Here is an 8,798-nt window from a genome sequence, read left to right as displayed (position 1 = left end):
GTAGCCTCTGTGACGTCAGAAGCTGGGCGTTCTGAAGAGAAGAGGATGTTACTTCTCTTCACAGCGCCCAGCTAGTAAAAGTATTAAAAACGCCCCGATGTACGCACCTAATACACACCCACTTGGACTTTTACTTTTAAACACACCCACTTGGACTTTTGCAAGCCTCATTTGCATAATTACAAAAATGGTCATAACTTGGCCAAAAATGCTCGTTTTTTAAAAATAAAAACATTACTGTAATCTACATTGCAGCGCCTATCTGCTGCAATAGCAGATAGGGGTTGCAAAATCTGGTGACAGAGCCTCTTTAAAGGCTCTCCTAAAAAGGAGTGTTTGCTTACTCACAGTGGGGTGGGGAGCCTCCTTGGTGTCACTCATTGGTCTCCCTGGGGCCCCTCCCCTTATATGTGGTCATCTGCTCCTTCGTTGCTTTACACTTACGTAAACCGGTGATTTGTCTGATCCTGCAACTCGCCCATATTCCCTCCTGCTGTGGTGGGTAAACTCTAATGCCTGCTGATGGGAGGATGCATACTCCCCTGTGTGGGCAGCTGTGGGTCTGACAAGAGGAAACTTGTGAAACACCTGACATGCAAGAATGGGTGAAAGAATCCTGTTGCTTGCTATTAAATAAGCCATTCCAAGCATACTGGGGTTAGATAGGAGCAAAATGGGGCTAATAGATAACATGTTGGATAATACAATGTGGAGAGCATCACATGGCTCTCCTAACTCGTCCTAGGTTAGGGTTAAGAGGGGCTAACTACTCATTTTGGACTGTGGTCCCCTGGTGGTTGACATGCTGGGCATATGTAGCTTAGTGCTTCCTCTCCTAAGGGCTTGTCCACATGTAACGGAATTGCTGCGTATTTTCTGTCCAGAATTGGACTCCCAAAACATTTGTTTGTGTGGTTTTTTTTTTTTTTTTTTTTTTTTTTTGTTTAATACTAATCTTGATTTAAAAAAAACCAAAAAAAAAAAACCCCACAAGATCCGGACTGTGGTAAATGGGTCTGATTTAGTAATAGAGACATGATTATTCTTGGACCGTTAGTGGGTCAGTGCATTAGTTAGCACACCTTCTCACCCTATACTTTTTAGTCCTATTTTTCTGAGCCCTATTGGTACTATGTCAGCACCTGCCCTGAAAAGGGTGACCCCAGAACCACTGGATACCTTACATCTGTCTAAGCAACACTCCTACGTGTCTGGCTCTTGGTTTTTTGGGTTTTCAAGTATCAAGAATAATTTTCTTAGTCTTAAGAGTGACTGTTTAGGAGGCGTGTCTTTTTTTTCTTTTTTTTTTTTTTTTTTTCTTGGTCTGAATGGATGCAAGCTAGCGGTCCATAATGGATGATAAATCTTTTGGCTATTGTCTCCGCACATTTGGTCTTGAGTGTCGTATGCCTGTTCATACTGGGAATAGTGATCTGTCACTACTAAGATGTTGTTCACATTACCTGGATCAGACAGGAACTCGGTACACACAAGCTCCATTGGACTGATACTATGTGGGGCCAATAGAACGCGTCGGTCACTAGTATTGCTGTCTTTTCCACCCTGACATGGCAATGGTTGTTATGGAGGGATTGGAGTACACTCTCACGATGCTAGATTGGTAGCACCAATTATTTCCAACATGCCTCCAGTCAATAAGTGGTTTCTCAGTATGGCGTCCTTTTCTTGATTACCAGCAATCCCAACTGCCTAATCCATAGGATAGTGTCTTCAGTCTTGCACACCAGTCTCTGTGGGTGGTAGCCTTTCTTTAATGCCTTTTGCACTACCCCAATTGTTTGGTCATCCTCCTGGGCATGTCACAACTTGTGAAATTTTGAGAGCTGGTCCATGTCCATCTGAGTCATCTGGCAGTAAATAGGGATAAGGCCTCTTCTGTGGTACCCAACAAACCAACTCATTCTGTCTTCGAGAGATTAGTTTTCTTGGCATAGGCCATGAGTTCCTGTATTGTGCACTTTTATCCACCCTTCCTCTTCTTTACCATCTTCCTGTCCAGGCAAGCGTGATAAGGGGTCCGCATCAATGTTGGAAAGGCTGGGACGATACTTCAGAGAACTTGTGAGCAGCTAGCTATCCATGCCCTTTTTCATCCAGCTTTGCAGTCGTTTGTACATAGGTCAATGGGTTGGTGTCTATGTGCGCTACAAAGTGAACCCTATATAATTAATCATGGATTTTGTCAATCACTGCCCCCTGTAAAGCTAAAAAATCCAGTTTATGGGCAGGGTTTTTTTTTTTTTTTTTTGCTATTCATTCTCGAGTGATATAGTGAACAGGCTCCAGAACGCTAAATTTTTCAATATAGAACCTCTCAAAGGCCATCAAAAGCAGCATCTATGTACTATATACACGGTCTGCATCAGGGTTGTAACTAGGAAACACTGGGCCCCCTCCCCTGGGTGCCACACAGAGCCTGGCCTTGTAGACAGCACCTGCCTGTAGACAGTGCGATACAGCCCCCCCCCCCCCCCCCCGTAGACTGATATGCTTTCAAACATCACAGAGGGACAATTTATGTGGGACACAGCTACAATTTTGATTTTTGTTCTAATCCCACCCAATCCCCGCTCAGACACACCCGGTTTAGACCACACAGTATAATGCCCACATAGATGCCCCCATGCAGTAAAATGCCCAAACAAATTTCCCCATACAGCATAATGCCCCCCATAGCTGCCCTGACAGTATAATGTCCCCCATAGCTGTCCCATACAGTATAATGCCCCATACAGCATAATTCCACCCCATATAGTAAAATGCTCCTATAGCAGCCACCATATCAGCCCCCATTCCCTACCCCGTATAATTCCCCATAGTGCCTAATAGAAAAATAACAACCTAATTACTTACCTATCCCCATGATGGGTGGAGGATCAGTCTCCTCCTGTCTGTGCTGTGAGTGACTCTGCGCAGACAGGCTGACATCACTACATAGTGCCTGCCTGTGCCGAGCCGCTCACGGCAGAGTGAATGCTGGCGCACGGCGCGGTCAGCCCCTTGCTCCAGCATTCAGGAAGCAAGACCAGCGCGGTGAGCGCTGTGTGGCTATGGGGGCCCTGAGGGCCACCCAGGTTTAGGGGCCCAGTCGCAGTTGCGATCCCTAGAGCTACACCACTGTATACAGTAGCCTATAGCAGAGCATTGAGATACCTCCCTGCTCTGTCATAGTGTTCAATAGTATCTGCATCCAAAGGACACAGACACTATTGAATGTGGTGTTGCTACCGCTGTAGCTGCCCCCTCTAGCCGCGGGCCCCGTAGTTACGCCACTGGTCTGCATAGGCCAACACTGGGGCTTGAGTCCTTAAATTTCTGCTAAGCAGCATTATACTCTTTTGTCCATTGGTCCCCAAAAGGTTTATTCACCTGTAAGAAACCTTGGAGGACCTAGCACCACTTGGGGTAGTGCACCCCCCCCCCCCCCCCCCAGACGGCTTGATAAAAGATTTTTTAATGGTTTTTAACATTGGGGTAGTAGGTTGGTGGAGAGAAAAACGGATCTATCTCGGCGCTGCTTAGTGGTACAAGTCGGTGGAGAAACGAGTAGTCTCTTGTAATATTGATGAATGTTTTTATTGCAGTAGCAACGTGTTTCGACGCCGAACTGGCGTCTTCATCAGGCATAAAATTGTTTTAAAAACAGGACAGTATAAATACACACCACTGAGTAGTGATTGGCCCAATTCAGATGAGGCAGAAGTTGACATAAAAAAACCGCCAAAAAACTTTGGGGTCAAAGTTCAAGATAAAAATAGGCAAACAACAGAGAAAACAATATATACTGAGATTAAGTAATAAAAACAAACGGTACTTAGTTAAATACACAATTACAATGAATAACGGAGGATAAGCTGAAAAAGGATACGTGTCACATCTGGATTTGCGGAACTAGTGGGAACGCAGCCTTTTATTGAAAAATAGGATATAGTTCCCAAAACAGTGTTAATAAAATTGGTACGGCAAGATGTGTGGTGGTTGTTGTTTACTTCTCTCAGAATTAGGTATTTAAATAGTGTGTTGGTTTCAGTTTCTTAGTTTTTGAATCGTTGTCAAGGAGACCATGTAAACTACGGTGTGCGGGAGGGACCAAAGTTAGAAGGTGGGGCGCATGTGGTGGAACGCATGATGGCCCGCACGTTGACACGCAAACCACGGGGGTTCGTGTGGATGTAATAGGAGAAGAATGAAGAACCTCTCCTGGGGATACGTAGGTAAGGGGAATACATTGTAATACAGTAATATGGTAATATATGTGTATATGGGAGATAGTTGTAGAGATGTTTTTACTCCAATTGACTGGAATTTGAATAACGGGAGCAACGTAAGTTTTACTAGTAGTGTATTTATAACAAGTAGATTGGCTATAGAATCGTGAAAGCATGAACGATAGATGCTGCTGGTAGGGTTAGTCCAAAGCTGATTCCGAAATGTCGTTCAGGCCCCTTGGATGTAGTGTGTCCATTTTAAAAATCCAATAATTTTCCCGTTGTTTTAGTTTATTGAACCTATTTGGAACATCTGGATGGATGTGTTCTATAGGAGTAATACTGATTAGGTTAAATTGACATTTATGTATCTGGGCAAAGTGGCGAGATACACTGTGTTTCACGAAGCCGGTGTTGACATTGAAGCGGTGGTTATTGACCCGGGTTCTCAGGCATTGGGTGGTCCTGCCAATGTATTGTAGTTGGCATGGGCATTCAATAAGGTAAACAACGTATGAACTGCCGCAATTGAGGAATGTTCTGATAGGGAAAGATTCGTTGGTGATTGTGGATGTATATGTGTGTTTTTTGTTACTAATGATATTACAGCATAGGCAACGGGAATGACCACATTTATAGGATCCTTTCAGATCGGACAGGAAATGTGTGTTTGATGATACTTGCTTCTTGATTCTACTAGGGGCTAGAATATTTTTGAGGTTTAGGGACCGCCTAAAAGTGATACTGGGTTTAGCCGGGATCAGGTCTTTCAGAAAGGGGTCACTCTTGATGATGTGCCAATGTTTGCCCAAAATTGTCCTGATAGTTTTGTTTCCTTTGTTATACGTGGTGATGAAATTGGTGTTGAAGTTTTTGGCATGTCCTGAGTTTTTGAGGGGCGGATTTAGGCAGGAGTTTTGTGTTAGTTCAGTGGCCTTAGTTCTTGCACCTTCTATTAGTTTTAGGGGGAAGTGTTTGTCGATGAAACGTTTTTCTAGTACATTGCACTCTTTTTGATAATGGTTATCTGTGCTGCAGTTTTTCCTGATTCTCCTAAACTGGCCAAAAGGTATGTTTAAAAGCCACGGGCGGTAGTGGGCGCTTCTGAAATCGATGTAACTATTAACATCTACTTGTTTAAAGTGGGTTTGTGTAATGAATTGGTTGCTAACTCTATCATGGCTGATAGTAAGGTCAAGGAAGTCAATGGAGACAGGGGAAAATGTGTGTGTGAAGGTTAGTTCGTAATTGTTGCTATTAAGGTTCTCAATGAACTGGGAAGCTTCTTCGTTGCTACCTCTCCAGACTATGAATAGGTCGTCTATATATCGTCTGTAAAGTAATATATTACTCTTGAATCGATGTGGGCCATGAATGTATGTATTTTCAAAGGCACCCATGTAGAGGTTTGCATAGGCTGGTGCAAACCGAGTGCCCATTGCACAACCTTTTACTTGATTGTAAAATTTATTGTTAAAACTAAAAGTGTTACGGTGGAGAATAAATCTGATACAGTTGATAATGAATTGAACTTGTGACTCAGGGATTGCAGTGTTGGATGATAAAAATGATTCTGTTATTTCAATGCCTTTGTTGTGTGGGATGTTGCTGTACAGCGAGGTGACGTCGGCTGTCAGAAAGCTAATTTGGGATGTGAGGGGATCAAAAATGAGGTTGTTCAGGTCTCTGATTAATTGCGTGGAGTCTTTTAGGTATGATGGTAGGGTGGGTACTAATGGTTGCAGGTGAAGGTCGACAAAATGGGACAGGTTGCTGGTAAGGGAGCCAATTCCAGATATAATCGGGCGTCCTGGGGGGTCTGAAAGTGACTTGTGAATTTTGGGTAAGTGATACATGAAGGGCATGTTTGGAAAAGGGACGGACAGGAATGTTTTCTCTTTTTTAGTGATGAGACCATCGGTGGCAGCAGTTTCTATGAGGTTTTTGTATTCGGATATGTACGTGGATAATGGATTAGAGGCAAGTGTGTGGTAGAATGAGGTGTCACTCAGGATTCTTGTGGTTTCGCAGAGATATTTTGTTTTGTCTTGGATAACTATGCCTCCTCCCTTATCTGCCGGGCGGATGACAATGTCGGCATTTTTTTGGAGAGTTTTCAATGCTTTTCTTTCGTTTGGGGTTAGGTTGTCAGGGTGGTGTGCTAGTGTTTCGATTGACCTGAAATCGTTATTGACTAGGGTGGAAAAAGTTTCCAACAGGGGACCCTGGTGATGAGTTGGGTAAAATGTTGACCTCGGGTGGACATCTACCGGGATGGCGTTGGTAAGGGGACTGTTTAGGGGTTGTTCAGAGGCATCCACAGGAGTGGTGGTGTATTTGGCCATAGCAAAATGTCTTGTCAAGGTTAGTTTACGTATGTATCTGTTGAGGTCCATGAATAGTTCGAAAGAATCTATTGATGATGTTGGGCAAAATGAAAGACCTTTGCTGAGTAAACTGTGTTCATGAGTATTCAAAATATAAGAGGATATGTTGAATATTTTTGTTATTCCTGGTGGGGGACAAGGTTCCTCTTTTTGCTGAAGGAAGGTTTGTTTGTTTCGGTTTTTTCCTCCTCTCCGTCCTCTAGATCTGTGGCCAGCTTTCTTTTCGTAGAGATTTTGTGTAGCATGGAAAATAGGTTGGTGATTGTTTGGGCTTTCGGGCTCCTGATGAATGGCATTAGTGATTCCTCGCTCATGATTGTGGGAGTTAGAGGGGGGCCGACTAAATGTGAGGGGAGACCTAAAAAAGATGTTGCTGTGTAGGTATAGTCAAGGGCAGAGGTGGCTAGGTCTGTCTCAGTGTTCGTGGTGGTATACCTATGAGGTGGATCTGAACCTTCTGGAGGCTGATGAAATATGATGACGGGTGAATTCGGATTGGGGGACTGAGGGGAGTTATGGGTAGACAATTGTAATAGAGATGAATTGCTGTCGTCCATCGTGTTATTGAGGGAGAATACAGGGGAGTTGCTGGTGAGGGGCAATTCCATTGGTTCAGTGGTGGAAATAAGTCTAGAGAGATGAAGATCTAGGTCAGAGGATTTAAAAGCGTTAATGGGTATTTGTTGAGTTTTAAATCCTTGGGGACGGGAAATATTGGCTATGATGTTGGGAATTGTGCTTTTGGTTGGTTTGTTGGGGACGTCAGTCAAGGGGTGTTTATTCTTTACACTGGTGTCACAAACTTGCATTTGGGGGGTTGCCCCAATGTTGGTTGGTCTAGTCTTGGAACTATTCCTGAAAGATCTACTGTATGAAAAACTCTTCTCGCGAGGAGTAATAGGATTAGCCTGAATTAATTTGTTCCCTTTCGGCAAGATGTTAAATTCGGGCACGGTGGGGTTCTTGTGAGAGCTAGGGAGGGAAATGGGTCTCCATTCACCGGAGGGGTTACGATTATAGTCTGCACGATCTCTCAGCAATTTTTTCGCTTTCTTAGAGATGAGTTCTTTCTCATAGATGGTTAGCCTATTATTAGTGGATTTTTCTAGTTTATAGAAATCACACTGGTCTTCAAAGCTTAGGAGTTGGTCTTTAATCAACAAAATTTCGGAGCTAAGTTTAATGCTAAGTGAGGTACGTTTGTTATGTAGCCTTTCTAAGTAGCCTGTATGGCATGAGTCGGTGAAGGTTTTCCAGTCAGTGCTGAAGACAGTGTCGTCAGGATAAGGGTTAGTGGTTAAAATCCTCAGACCTCTAGGTGTAATATTCTCAGAAATGTACAACAATAGAAAACGGCAGTCTATGCTCTGTAGAGCTTCCTTTTTCAAGGCATCTTCTAGGGATAAATAAAGGTCAGTCATCCTCTGGGTTTGTACCGCAGAAAGGTTCGTACTCACTATGTGAGGGGATCCAGGTAAAACATCGTTTCCAATTGTATTTATACTGTCCTGTTTTTAAAACAATTTTATGCCTGATGAAGACGCCAGTTCGGCGTCGAAACGCGTTGCTACTGCAATAAAAACATTCATCAATATTACAAGAGACTACTCGTTTCTCCACCGACTTGTACCACTAAGCAGCGCCGAGATAGATCCGTTTTTCTCTCCACCAACCTACTACAAATCAGCGGTTTCCCTCGGTAACCGGATTGGATCTGGCAGCAGCACTCGTGGTTTACCCGCTTTTACCCTATGGCAATCTGGTGAGCATGGTTTTTTATTCCTCCATCAGCCTACCTTACTGAATTACACTATGTGGCGCCGTGCTCTTTTTTCTATACCCCGCACTTAGATCGGTTCCCATCGGCTCCCTCCGAAGCTGATATCCCGATTACAGGAGCACCTCTACCTGGGCGAGATTTTCGTCTTACCCACTGGTTGTTGGATTCCCCTCCTGCACTGGCAGCCGCATGAACTTTTGAGAGTTACCAGGATATCATCTATATCATCATCTACCACCACTCGTTTACTCCTCCAACACCGGATTTCTCCAAGAACTATGTTGGACTTCGTCACCAACAGGAACTTACTACGGGAACGGCTTATTTTGGAATCAATTGGAAACAATGTTTTACCTGGATCCCCTCACATAGTGAGTACGAACCTTTCTGCGGTACAAACCC

This window comes from Rhinoderma darwinii, chromosome 1 (assembly GCF_050947455.1).
Source record: "Rhinoderma darwinii isolate aRhiDar2 chromosome 1, aRhiDar2.hap1, whole genome shotgun sequence".
Classification (NCBI taxonomy): Eukaryota; Metazoa; Chordata; class Amphibia; order Anura; family Rhinodermatidae; genus Rhinoderma; species Rhinoderma darwinii.
This window is presented reverse-complemented; position numbering follows the sequence as displayed.